Genomic DNA, 14,867 nt, shown 5'->3' on the forward strand with positions numbered 1-14,867 from the left:
GGCACCAGAGAACCACCCTGAAGCCTCTAAAGTGGAGGGGAGTTCCCTCTTAACCATTCGGGATTTTATGGAGGAATCCAAGGAAACCGGCGAAGTACACGCTGTAGTGGTGAAGGGCGAGGAAGAGGAACCCTCAAACATCCTTCCAAGTTTAAGACTGTTGCTAAATGAATTCAAAGAAGTTTGGCCTGAGGATTTACCTGATGGATTGCCCCCCATGAGGGACATCCAACATCACATAGACCTCGTCCCTGGGGCTAGCCTGCCCAACCGCCCTCATTATCGGATGAATCCGAAGGAGTGCGAGATACTTCAGGAGCAAGTGGATGAATTGATCTGTAAGGGTCTCTTGAGAGAGCATGAGCCCATGTGTCGTACCAGCATTATTAATGCCAAAAAAAGATGGAAGCTGGGGCATGTGTGTTGACAGCCGGGCAATCAACAAAATTGCCATCAAATATCGGTTCCCAATTCCACGGTTGGACGATATGCTTGATATGTTAGAAGGGGCCAAGGTGTTCTCTAAACTAGATCTAAGGAGCGGGTACCATCAGATTCGTATTCGACCCGGTGATGAGTGGAAAACGGCATTCAAGACCAATGAAGGGTTGTATGAGTGGCTGGTCATGCCCTTTGGCCTATCGAACGCACCAAGTACTTTTATGCGTTTGATGAATCAAGTTCTAAAACCGTTCACTGGCCGATTTGTGGTAGTATATTTTGATGAAATATTGATATATAGCTAGGATGAGGCGAAGCACAGGAAACATCTCAGGCAGGTGCTGTAGGTCCTACAAATTAACAAGTTGTACCTTAACTTGAAGAAGTGTAGTTTTTTAACTGACAGCCTGTTGTTTCTAGGATTTGTTGTAACATCCACAGGCATTCGTGTGGACGATGAAAATGTGCGAGCTATTAGGGAATGACCGATCCCGACAAACATTCATGAGATGAGGAGGTTTCACGGGTTGGCGACTTTCTATCGTCGATTTGTGCGAGATTTTAGTACCATAGTCACGCCTATAACAGATTGCATGAAAAAAGGACCGTTCCAGTGGACCGATAAAGCTGACAAGAGCTTTCATGAGATCAAGCATCGTTTTTCTACAACACCGATTTTGGTGCTTCCTAATTTTGACAAATTGTTTGAGGTTGAGTGTGACGCTTCATACGTCGGAATTGGAGGAGTATTATCACAGGAATGCAGGCCGGTAGCCTTCTACAGCGAGAAGCTCAGCGAAGCTTGAAAGAAGTGGTCGACTTATGAGCTTGAGTTGTACGCAGTTGTTCAGGCGCTGCGACATTGGCGGCATTATCTGATTCAAGGAGAGTTTGTTTTGTACACTGACCATCAAGCATTAAAGTTTATTAATAGTCAGACTAACGTGAATCGTGTGCATGCTAGATGAGTTGGATTTTTACAGGAATTCACGTTCATTCTGAAGCACAAGTCAGGGCAGCAGAACAAGGTAGCTGATGCACTTAGCCGTCGTGCATCACTACTTGTTACAATGAGCAACGAGGTGGTCGGCTTCAACTGTCTCAAGGAGCTGTATGCCGAGGATGAAGACTTCAAAGATTCTTGGATGAAGTGCCAAGAAGGTCACCCCAGTGACCTTCATATACAGGACAATTTTCTCTTCAAAGGGAATCGATTATGCATCCCTCAAAGTTCTCTGAGGGAGCAAATTATTCAGGAGCTACATAGAGGTGGCCTCGGTGGACACCTGGGGCGAGACAAGACGAGAGCTCTTGTGGAAGAGCGGTATTACTGGCCACAATTAGTAAGCGATGTGGGAAAAGCCATACAATGTTGTCATGTTTGTCAGACTTCCAAGGGGCAATCTCAGAATACGGGCCTCTACACCCCGTTACCTGTACCTAACGGTCCTTAGGAGGATTTATCAATGGATTTCGTGCTTGGTCTCCCACGAACACAACGCGGCATGGATTTGGTGTTCGTGGTGGTAGATCGTTTCTTCAAGATGATGCACTTCATCCCATGCAAGAAGACCCTCGATGCAACACACGTAGCGAATCTATTTTTCAGGGAGGTCATACGGCTACACGGGGTCCCCAAGACCATTACTTCTGATCGTGACACGAAGTTCATTAGCCACTTTTGGCGGTCTTTATGGAATCGATTCGATACACGACTTCAATTCAGTAGTGCTTACCACCCACAAACTGATGGGCAGACCGAAGTTGTGAATCGCACGTTGCGAAACCTCCTTCGCTGTATTTCGGGAGAAAAACCGAAGCAGTGGGATTTGGCCTTGTTTCAAGCAGAGTTTGCATTCAACAATATGGTGAACCGCTCGACAGGGAGATCACCGTTCTAGATTATCTACGGACGAGTGCCTCGCCACACACTTGACTTGGTCCCTCTGCCCAAGCACCCAGGCATGAGCATTGCAGCAGAACATATGACAGACAAGATCATGGGCATCCATGCAGAAGTGCAGACCAAGCTACATGCCTCGAACGAGAAGTATAAGGAACAAGCGGACAAGCATCGGCGATAAAAATTGTTCGAGGTGGGCGACCGCGTTATGGTCCATCTGCGCAAAGAGAGATTTCCGACCGGGATGTACAACAAGTTGAAAAATAAGAAGATTGGAACGGTACCAATCATCTGAAAGATCAATGACAACGCTTATGTTGTTGATCTCCCAGATGACATGGCAATCTCACGGACTTTTAATGTCGCGGACCTAACCGAGTATCATGAACCAGAGCATGACGAGAACTCGAGGACAAGTTCTTTTGAAGTGGAGGAGACTGATGTAGAGCGGGTCGCGGACAGTTACATGGCCAAGATGGATCAGAAAAGGCCCGGTCGACGACAGAAGTGATCCAGACCATCGAACCTTAAATCGGGCGTATCTTGCAATTCGGAATGAGTTATCTGGCGTAAAATATATGATTTTGGGGTAGAACGAGCTACTGAAGCCAACCAACCCTGCTACGCCGGGTTGCGCAGGCCGGAATTGCGAAAAACCCCTGGATCGACGGTCGTTTCCCTGTTTTAATTTTGTTTTTACTATAAATAGTAAGTTTTAGTTTGATTATAAGTCTTCATCCGTCGGGCTTTAGGAGTTGCGCCCAACGTGAAAAGAGCTTAAAATAATTTGGAGAACGGTTTGGTGAAGCCAAATAGGACACTTACTATTTTTGGCCGAAAACCTTGCGCACTAGTAGACATCACGACCGCTATAAATAGTAAGTTTACTATTTATAGTAAATCGCGGATTCTAGGAGTTTGAGTTGTAGTTTGATTCTAATTTCTTTCCCATTGCTTGGTACCCCTATTTAAAGGGTTGTGAACTCGTTTTTATTCATGAATTAATCAATTTCGAATTTCTTAGAATTTATTTCTATTTTCTGCTTTCTTTCCTCGTGGATTCGAGAAGTCTCTGTGAGGAGTCCAGAGAAGCTCCGTGGATTCGGAGTAGTTATCCACATCACGTTCATCCCTGCGTCAAAGTCTGACTAGCCAGCGTAGCTCTGGCTGTTGGGCTATTTTGGACCATGATGGGCCAGGCCAGGTTTAGGCTTGTTTTGAAGAATGTGGGCTGGGCCTGTTGAGAGCTTGGCTTCGCCCACCTGTTGATGGAGCACACCATGCAATCCGCTTGTGTGCGGATAGACGGTTAACACTTAAAGTACAGGAAAGGGTCGCATTTAGCCACCAACGGTTCAGTGATCTGAACCACTGATTGTGGATGGCCCACCTTGTTGAGAATTTGCTAAGTGGGAAGTTCATAGCCTTCAATTAGGTGGCTACCAAATAGAGGGATAATACTGAAAGTAGAGCAAAGGCTCACATTGAGATGTCAATATTGCTTCAATGATCTGAACCATTTGACTCTGGTTGGCCTGTGATGCCAAGAATTTCCTAGGTGGAATGTTCCTAGCCTTCAATTATCTGACTTTCTTTCCTTCTCCGCCTTATTTTTTATTTTTTATTTTTATTTTTCATTTTCTTTCTAGCTAATTCTCTGAGTATTTAAGCAGTTATTCAAATTAATGCTATCCAATTTTAAGTCCTTGAGGCAAGAGTGTTCCACAAGGAAGGATTATGTCAAGCAGATGAAATCAGATTTTATTTGAGTTCTTATCATAGATGCAATGACTTCCTGATTGGGGCTTTGGTTGAGGTAACTCACATACTACGGTTTTATTTATAGGCATTGGCTACATCTAAATGGCAGAAAAACTGTATAAACTGTTGATTGGTGCATCTGCTGTTGGTTCAGACTCCTGACCATCTAATCAGCTGGTTAACTCTAGGATTAGGCATACCTCAAGATCATTGATGATTTCACATTCATAATTATCTGATTCATATAAATGCTTGGATGGCCAAAAAGCTTTCGGAGCAAAAGTTCAAAACTGCTTAGAATCATCTAGTCATTGCAAATCTTGTGCAGCAACCCATTCTTGAGGCGGCCTATGAATTGGTTGATCTAGATCGATGGACATGCAACAATTATGTGAGACATGGGATTGATAAATGTGACCTGATTTTCACTAGATTCTTTATCAATTTGATTTTTTGATTGATACTTTTAACTAAATGTTACCTGCTTCTTTACTAATTATAATTTTTGGATTGATATAATTTTATTTTATTTTTTCTTAAATTCAGATGTTTCCAGTTGTAGAGCTTTCAGAACTTATTGAAATGTTTAAAAATCCACGACCCATTTGCTTGGAGAAACAACATGAAGCTGAGAAAAAGACTGGGTTTATTCTAATCATGTTCTTATTCTTTAATTTATAATAGCTTGGGTTGGGTCAAAATCTGCTTTGTTGTTCATAATAATTTCTACAATCTATCACATGGGCCGTTTATGATTTTGATAGTAAGCATTTATGTTATGGTCAGCCTAATTTAGATTTCCAAAAGGCATTGTTCTGGAAATTGTGTAAATATAGTGAATCAGATTTCAAGATTGGAGTACAGCCACAGTTGTCTTGTCATCTAGCAACAAAACAAGTCAGTAGACCAAAATGAAATAGCAACAAAATGAGTTGGGGCAAGTAAACTAAAATTACATTCATCATTCAGTCATAAAAAGAGTCATTACATGCATATGTACTTTTTCCCAAGAAAACCTTGATTTGGTCTTAAACATTCACTATTCTAATTCTGACCATCCATTTTAATAAAATATTTAAAAAAGACAAATTATCTAAATCCCATCATACAACCCTTCCATAAATCCATCATAGCTCATTCAAATGATATCAGAGTCACATGTAATTTTATTTATTATTTATTTTTTATATAAGAGTCGCATGATATTTGGCTGTTTGAGAGCTATATCAATAGGCATTCAAACGGGACCAATTTGTTTTGTCATTCGGACATCATCTAGGGCCCACAACCATATGGACGGTTTTTGGGAGCACACTTTTACACTTTTGTGGAGCCACTCCAAATCAGTGGGTCCCCTAGTAGAGGTTACCTAAGCACAATACCTCTAACTAGGCACCTGTACAACCATTTGTGAGAGCTATCACTGCAAATTAGACTAGAAGGATGCAACCATTTATGTTCTTTTTTTCCCCCCTGTTTTTGCACAGACTCAGAGACAAGATCTGGTTGGTGTTATGATAAACAGATGAGTGAATCTAGACCCATTAAGCAAGTGGTCAAAGGTAAGAATGGTCTGATGTTCATTTACTTCTTCATGTCTCCCAGTTGTTAGATGAGCATGGAGCATTCTAAATAAAATATATAATCAGTGGTTGGTTGGACTGGCGTATGATTCACAAGTGACTGTTTACTACAAGAAAAGCTAAAGTAATTATGCTACGAATAAAATCCGTAGCTAAATAGAACAGGCTACGGTCAAAACTCATAGTGTGAGCATGTGACCGTAGCAGTAAGTATTGTAGCCATAGGTCTAAGAGATATGGCTAGGAATTTAATCTGTACCGAAAAGCTAAAATCAATAAATAAATGAACAAAAAAAGAAGCATTAATCCTCAAGTACTATGCAAATGACCAAGACCCCATGCTTACAACAACAAAAATCTGTAGATAAACAAAGGACAGTTATGAGCATGGAAAGATGACCCACAACTGTCAAAAGATGAGATGATACAACTGTCAACCAAAGATTTGCTGATAAAGGCTAAACAAATGTTACGTTCAAAGCCAGCTCTTGGACAAACATCTGAGCGAGTTATTGGGCCAAACTTTCGGGATTATTCAAAGACATAACCATCATTACAGTCAATTCAATACTAGTAGGAATGATCACTTACAACCAGTTGCATGTGAACTTCGGATGAAACCCCGTTCACGTCATGTGTATGACACATCAGGTTATGCATAAGATGAAGGCCACTTGGCATAGAAATCAGAAAAATCCACTGATCAGGCAGGACAGACATGCACGTTGAATCAGACAGTTAACAGTTCCAATTAAAAACGCTCATTGTTTTCATATAGGGTGGCTTCCTGATGAGCGAGCTGACCTGTTTTTTGCAGCAGGTGGTTGTCATAGTGAGTCCCACCTTATGCATCGCTCAGATGTCCTACACATGACACTTTGACATATGATCAGGCTTGCATGTGAACTTCACATGCAACTGGTTGTTTGTGATGATTCCTCATAAACTGATATTGAACATCCATTTACTTCAATAGCTATTGTTTTCAATTGTATTTAATTTGTTAGGAGTCTTAGACTATTTCCAATATAAATACCTTTGTAAGAAAATAGTTTTCCAGAACTGTAAAAAAAAATATAGCAATCTGATCACAATTCCCAGCATTCGAATGCAAATTCCAGCATCTATAAACCTTTTTCCAGTTACTACCAGTCAGTGTCTGATTTATCTAGACATAAATAGCCAGTTGGTCAATAACAGGAATTTAATATGCAAGGTATAACAATTTCAGGTTTCAATTTGCACAAGTGGGTCCCATGGTGAACAAGTTTAGTAAATCAATACTACAAACTTCACAAAATGACTAACAGAGTAAACAAACTTAGTAAATCAATACTACAAACTGAACAAACTGATGGTGAACCAAGCTCTGTGAATTGGATTCCTTAAGCACCTCAAGAATCCAAACTGCAAACTGAACCTGAACTGAACTGAACCTGACTATGAAAACTGTGTGTGACATGACATCCCAGCCATCTTTCATATGGGCTCACCACATAGATGACTTGGTCCTAGAGTCAGGTCATTCTACTCATCGAAAGATTAATTTATCCAGCGGCATCAAATTGATAAGATAATTGGAATAGTCCAACCGTAGTCAACTACTAAGCAGAGGCAGGTGAATGTCAGTTAATTATCTTATAATTGAATGATACATGTGCCAATGCTTACATGCTAAGGCAATGCAATTGTCTCCCTGCACTAGTGGACATGGCATTATCAGATTTGGGCTGGTGTGATAATTGAAGCCCCATTGTGCAGATTATCAGTTTGTCTTTTCTCCTCCAAATAATAACAATTTCACTCATTTCACATTGTAATTGAAATGAGTGAAGCCTCGAATCCCAAGTCACCTCTAAATGTAACCCTGATTTTGGTTCTGGTTCTCTTTTTCTTAGAAATACTTCGGTTGATATGATTTGGACCTATAAAGATATCAAGTTGGGATGTGGTTTGACTAAATCCTGTTGTACTAGGTTCACCTATAAAAATAAAATAAAAAATAAAAAAAGGTTCACCGATTGCTTCTGAAGTTGGACTTGAAAGAAAGGTAACAACAATTTGAGGGCTCCTGCCTCATTATGAATGCTAGTAAATGCTCACATGCGGAAATGATTCTGGTTAAGCATGGAACTATGAAGATGCAAAGCATTAAACAAACTGAATGACATGAATATCAAGCAATACACCTTGCAAACACATACTATACTCTCTCTCTCTCTCTCTCTCTCTCTCTCTCTCTCTCTCTCTCTCTCAGCCTACCAAACAAACATGCATAAAACCTGAAAGTGATTGTGCAGAAAAAGAAAAAGAGAACAGGAAAACACACACACACACACACACACACACACACACACACACACACACACGTTGTAGAGATGTCAGTTCCCTGTAGGAGAAATCAGGCCTTCAACCCTTTCACCAGGAAGCACCAACAAGCGTGCATGTATTTTATCCATATGTTCATCTATATGCGCACTGTATACATGACAATCTAGACATATTTCTAGATATATGATCCCAAACATGAGATTAGATGGTCAAAATATCATGATATTTCTAGATATATGATCATTGTAAATTTCATCTAGACCTATAATTCATCGTATAAAACAGCACAAAAATGCAAGCCGATGAAAAGCAATTTCCATTTCTGCTTGGATTATGTATCCAAACACACCTCAAAGGTTAGAGAAGAATGGCAAATGGATGGACAGTGATTTACATTTGATAGGGGAAGAATGGATTGTTTAAATGGCTAGAAGTACCTAAACGTAATCATTTGGGTCATGCCATCAATGTTGTTGGGAGATTTGGAAAGCTAGAAGCATTTCTTTTGTCAGACATTAAATGGGTAATAGTCGAAATCGCCATTTATTTATATTTAGGTGGGAAGCAGGACCTTAATTTTATTCAAATTCAAAAAAGCATTTGCTTTGACAAAAAATGAGTAGCAAGCACACTGCTAGAGGGAAAAGGACCGAAACTGCAAATTCAGATGATATTGAGTCTGAATTAAAATACATGATATGCAATGCCAACCTCATTCAAATTAGAATAATGATACCTGATTCAAGATTTTTTATTTTTTATTTTTTTTCATTTTTCTTTGTTTCATTAAGTTCAATTCAACTGAGCATGCCTTGCATCCAAACATGCTTTACATTTAATTTAACAACATCGCCAAAATCTGTGGCCAATAAGACATCTGCATTGAGATCCATAAATTGAGTTTGGCAGCTTGGATTTGAATCCTGACAGATCCATAAATTGAGTTTGGCAAACTAGATTATGACATCAGAATTATATTGTGCATATTCACATGAAAATGAATTTGATGATGAAAAACGTCTCAAATTTTCCAACATAACCAAAAACAGTTGAGAATTCCAAAAACGCCCTTTTTGAGGATTTTCTTAAATCCTTGCTGCCAAACGTCCGTAAAAGGAGTGAAATGGATTTCCAATCAATTTCCCCCCAAAATCCTTTCAAACAAATGACCCCTAAACGTAATTTGATATCTGCATCCACCCCAACCTTTTCATATTTCCACACACCGATATGAGGAATTCTCAAAGTGGAAAATGAGTAGTATGAAAATAAAAAGGGGTAAGTAAGAAAAAAAAATCAGAAAAATCAGAGAGGAAGATAGTCGATTGCAGTTCAACCTTAGCTCTAAGGTCGTGAAGTTGCAGTTGGCGAAGGCAATTCTTCCATGCGTCTCCAGCTACCTCTGACATTCTCTCTCAATAGTCCATGAGGCATCTTCCTCAGAATTGGACATGTTGCAGAAAATAATAATAATAATAATAATAAAATGATATTACATCACAAGCACAGCACTAACCAATGCACAAGCATGAGAGAAAAAAATGCCTATAATGTCAGTAAGTAACAAACAGCTCAACTTTAAGCGATGGTCCACAAGAGAAGAAAAAAGTTATGCAGAATCGAAAAGATACACAGTTTAATTTCGAGAAGAACAAAAAAGAAGTCCTTTAATGTTCTCTTATCCTAAATAGCATGAGAGCATCAGCTGATGACTCAAGTGCATCTTTACCCAGAACAAGAAATTGATTATTAAAAGTTATCTAATAGACAAGCTTCAGCGTTCTATGAGAAGTTCCCATAGTTCTCAGGAACTCGAGGGATTAATTTCTCCATTGATCTCTCCAAATGTTCACAAATTTCAACTAACTGATTTAATTCTTTCTCACTTTTCCTTTCTTTTTTCCCCAAAAGAACAAGGAAAAGATTAAAGGCAATCTCAAATAGCTGGCGGAAATGATGGGGTTTTTTGCCCTAGGCATGACCGGTTGTGAGCCTCGCTCGACCAGTCGTGGGTTGCATGACTCAAAGTCCAGCGACTTTGAGTTAATTTTCTCCAGGGCGCTCGACTGGTCGTGGGAGGTGCTCGACTGGTCGTGGGTGTGCTCGACCGGTCGTGGACTCGACACGACCAGTCGTAGTTACGCAGATTCGTTCCGCGATTTTGCGCGGATTTCGTTTTGCAAGTCCTTTCGCAACTGGGATGTAGAAAGGAGTTTCCTAAAACTATAAATAGGGGTCCCTGGGGTTTTTCTAAGGGGATGAAAAACATAAGAGGGCTGTCAAAAGGTGTGTGTGTGTGTGTGTGTGTGAGAGAGAGAGAGAGAGAGAGAGAGAGAGAGAGAGAGACAGGAAGCTTTTAGAAAGGAGGTTATGCTCGTGGAGGTTATCTATTGTGCAATTTATATCTTAGTGCTTCTACGTCCTCGTTATCGGTGAGATCTCTCCGTTTTTATTTTATTCTCTTATTGTTTATCCACTCCTGCGTGAGTGAAGAAGGTTGTAACGTTCTACTTCATAGTGGACAGTTGATCTGGACGAGGTCCCATGGTTTTTACCTCTTTGAGGGTTTCCCACGTAAAAATCTCTTGTGTGGTGTGTGGTTGATGCTTTGATTTATTTCATTGCTTTATTATTCCATAATTCTGGTTTTCTTTGGAGGGCTAGATCCTAAGGTTTTGTGCAAGGCCCCTAACAAAGTGGTATCAGAACCAAGTTCATTGAATGGGTAAGATCGGTTTTTTGAATTATGGAAGGTGGCTCATCAAGGATGATCAACCTCAATGGTTCTAACTGGACCATATGGAAGGCTAGGATGGAGGACTTGTTTTATTATAAGGACCTATATTTTTCAATTTTAGGTATATCAGCAAAATCCAAGGATATGTCTGATGATGATTGGAAGAAGATGGACCGAAAGGCGGTAGGGTTTATTAGACAATGGTTGGATGATTCTGTGTTCCACCATGTGTCTACGAAGACCTCAGCCGATAGCCTATGACTGAAATTAGAAGGGCTGTATGAGAGGAAGACAGCCGGTAATAAATTTTTTCTGATAAGGCGACTTGTGAATCTCAAGTTCAAGGATGGTGGTTCTGTGGCCGAGCACATGAATGAGGTCAGCAATATAGTGAACCAACTCTCTGCCATGAAGATGGTCCTGCATGATGAATTGCAGGCTTTACTATTGCTTAGTTCATTGCCTGACAGTTGGGAGACATTAGTGGTGTCTCTAAGTAACTCCGCGCCAGATGGAAGAAAATCCATGAAACAAGTGACTAGCTGTCTCTTCAATGAGGAGACAAGGAGAAAATCTTAAGGGTCTACTCAGCAAGAGGCCCTTGTGACACAGGAACGGGGAAGAGGAAAGAACAGGAAGGGCGGGAAAGCCCGAGATAAATCAAGAGGCAAGTCGAGTAATAGAAAGGATGTTGATTGCTGGAATTGTGGCAAGAAGGGCCATTATAAGCATGAATGTCGTGGTAAGAAGAACGACAAGAAAGGAAAAGGAAAAGGAAAGGAGAAGGAAGATGAATCAGATTCCACTGCGGTTGACTCAGATAGCGACGTTGTAGTTATTCTTTCAGTAGATCACCATGTATGTCTCACGGCTACGAGTCAGGACACCGACTGGGTGATAGACTTAAGAGCTTCTTTTCATGCGACTCCACGCAGGGACTTCTTCACAAGCTACAAGTCAGGTGACTATGGGACTGTGAAGATGGGAAATTCTGGTGTATTGAAAATCGTGGGAGTCGGTGACATTTATGTGAAGACTGATGTGGGCTGTACATTGGTTCTCAGGGATGTGAGGCATATCCCAGACCTTCGCCTCAACTTGATGTCGACGGGAAGGTTGGATGATGATGGCTATGAAAGCCGGTTTGCTGGTGGGCGATGGAAGCTCATCAAGGGTTCGTTGATCGTGGCCAGAGGAAAGAAGTGTTGCACCCTCTACAAGGCAAGTGTCAGTATGTGTAAGGGTGGGTTGAACACAGCGGAAGATTCAGCTATTGATATGTGGCACAAGCATCTAGGCCACATGAGTGAGAAAGGGCTTCAGCTATTAGCGAGGAAGCGGCTCCTTCCAGACGTGATAGGTACACCTTTCAAAACCTATCTTGATTGTTTATTAGGGAAGCAACATAAAGTTTTATTCATTAAATCTGTTTTTCATGTTAATAAAGTGCATGCATTAGATTTAGTTTATCTGATGTTTATGGTTCTACGAGGACAAAAACCTTAGGTGGGGCATTGTATTTTTTTACTTTTCTAGGAGGGTTTAAGCTTATGCTTTAAAATTCAAGGACGAGGTCTTTGGTGTGTTTAAATTGTTTCATGCTCTAGTCGAGAGAGAGACAGGCAGACCATTGAAGTGCATCCGCACTGACAATGGCGGTGAATACATTGGTGACTTTCATGAGTATTGCAAGTCCCTGGGTAACGGCATGAACAGACAGTTCCCAAGATCCCTTAGCATAATGGTGTAGCTATGCGAATGAATCACACCATTGTAGAGAGAATCAGATGCATGTTTTCCCATGTGAAGTTGCCCAAGACATTCTGGGGAGAAGCAATGCACACAACGGAATATCTGATAAACAGGTCTCCATCAGCCCCGTTGAATGGAGAAGTACCTGAGAAGGTGTGGACTGGACAGGATCTATCGTACAATCATCTTAGGGTATTTGGATGCAGGGCATTCGTTCACGTACCAAAGGACGAGAGGTCCAAGCTCGATATGAAGATCAGGCAGTGTGTGTTCTTGGAGTACGATGATGAAAAGTTCGGTTACAGATTATGGGATCTGACCGAGAAGAAGCTCATTAGGAGCAGAGATGTGGTATTCTTTGAAGATCAGTGTATAGAAGACATTGGTAAGCCAAAGAAGAACCAGCCTAGTTCAGGTGAGCTAGAGGACATGAATCTGATTATTCCTCCCGTGGTGCCTGATAACGGGGGAGTACAACAAGATGCAAAAGACGAGGGAGTTCCTTCAGAAGATGGACCAGGGGAGCAGCCCCCACTTGATCCACCTGTTGAGCCACAGGTGATGAGGTCATCGAGGGACAAACAGTCGTCTAAGAGGTACTCGCCGCATAAGTACATTATGTTGACTGATGGGAGGGAGCCAAAAGATTATTCTGAGGCCCTATCCGACGAGCATAAGGAGGAGTGATTGAAAGCTATACAAGAGGAGATGGAATCCTTACATAAGAACCACGGACACCTATGATGTGGTAAAACTGCCTAAGGGCAAGAAAGCTTTGAGCAACAAGTGGGTATTCAGAAAGAAGGTTAAGCAGAAGAATTCACTGACGAGGCCAGACTTGTAGTGAAAGGGTTTGGTCAGAGGAAAGGCATAGACTTCGAGAAGATATTCTCACCAGTGGTGAAGATGACATCCATACTTGCTTAGGTTGGCGGCTAGTATGGATCTAGAGATAGAGCAGTTGGACGTTAAAACTTCTTTCCTCCATGGTGACCTGGAAGAAGAGATCTACATGCACCAACCATAGGGGTTTGAAGTCAAGGGCAAAAAGCATATGATGTATAGGCTGAGGAAGAGCTTGTATGGGCTGAAACAAGCTCCACGACAATGGTATAAGAAGTTCGATTCGTTCATGTTATAGTATGGGTATGACAGAACGGAGTCAGACTAGTGTGTGTTCACACGCAAGTTCTCAAATGGTAATTTCTTAGTTCTGCTATTATACGTTGATGACATGCTCATCATGGGAAAAGACATCAAAAAGATCGACGGGTTGAAACAGGAGTTAGGCAAGTCATTTGCGATAAAAGACTTGGGCTCGGCTAAACAAATCCTAGGAATGGAGATAGCCCGTGACAGAAGCAGCAGGAAGCTTTGGCTGTCACAAGAGCGGTATATCGAGAAAGTTCTAGAGCGATTCAATATGAATGCAGCGAAGCCGGTCAGTACTTCACTGGATGGTCACTTTAAATTGAGCGACAGACAATGTCCCAAGAAGAAGGCAGAGGTGGATGAGATACAGAAGATACCCTACGCGTCTGCTGTAGGAAGTTTGATATTTGTTATGGTGTGTACACGCCCAGATATAGCATATGCGGTTGGTGTTGTTGTTTAGATGGCATTGGTAGTTGTTCACTCCCCAAGTGTAGGGTTGTGATGTAGTAATAAACTCGGTAAGTCCGAGGTCGAATCCACAGGGACTGATACCTGTACGTTATCTGAAACCAAGTAGAACTAGAACTAGACTAAGATGCTATCTAAATCAAATAGAATTTAAGAAATAATTGTGGAAGAATTATCTAAAACTTTAAGGAATTCAGAGGAAAGGAACTAGGGATTCAGAGGATCCACTTGTAGAGATCAGGGAGATCGTATGCCAGGATCACAAATTATGGAAATTTACTGTACTGCCATTGATATAGGTTTCAAGAGATGAAGAATGGATGAATTAGAATGGATTCCATCACCAAACCATGCCCATGAGACAATGATGAACAACAGAATTAATCTAATTACCAATCAATCAACATGATTATGAAGGTTAGGAAGGGTACTGTCATCCTACCATGCCCATGGGACAATGATGAACAACAGGGGTCCTGACTTCATAAACATAAAAGGAATATTCAAAGCCATTGCAAGCCCATTGTAATTTCAGTCACAACATGCCATTAAAAAAACTAAAAGTATTCCCATAAAATCAACCCAATACCAAATCCATTCAGTTTAAAATAGAATTAAAGGCATAAAATTCTTCCCATCACGCTACAAGCTTCACCCCTTAGCCCTAGCTAAGGGGTTTAGCCACACATGAATGGGCTAAAATAAACAAATAAACAAAAGAAAAGGAAGAAAATCA

The 14,867-nt window shown here is 41.0% G+C and overlaps 1 long non-coding RNA gene across 1 annotated transcript; it reads right to left on the reverse strand.

Moving 5' to 3' along the window:
* Window positions 1-6,756: 6,756 nt before the first annotated feature.
* LOC131255890 (uncharacterized) lies at window positions 6,757-9,473 on the reverse strand. Its single transcript, XR_009176510.1, has 3 exons — window positions 9,357-9,473; window positions 8,058-8,942; window positions 6,757-6,856 (listed from the first exon to the last, which is right to left on the reverse strand). It is a non-coding gene; the product is annotated as an uncharacterized LOC131255890 (long non-coding RNA).
* Between the last annotated feature and the right edge of the window lie 5,394 nt (window positions 9,474-14,867).

This window comes from Magnolia sinica, chromosome 9 (genome assembly GCF_029962835.1).
Source record: "Magnolia sinica isolate HGM2019 chromosome 9, MsV1, whole genome shotgun sequence".
NCBI lineage: Eukaryota > Viridiplantae > Streptophyta > Magnoliopsida > Magnoliales > Magnoliaceae > Magnolia > Magnolia sinica.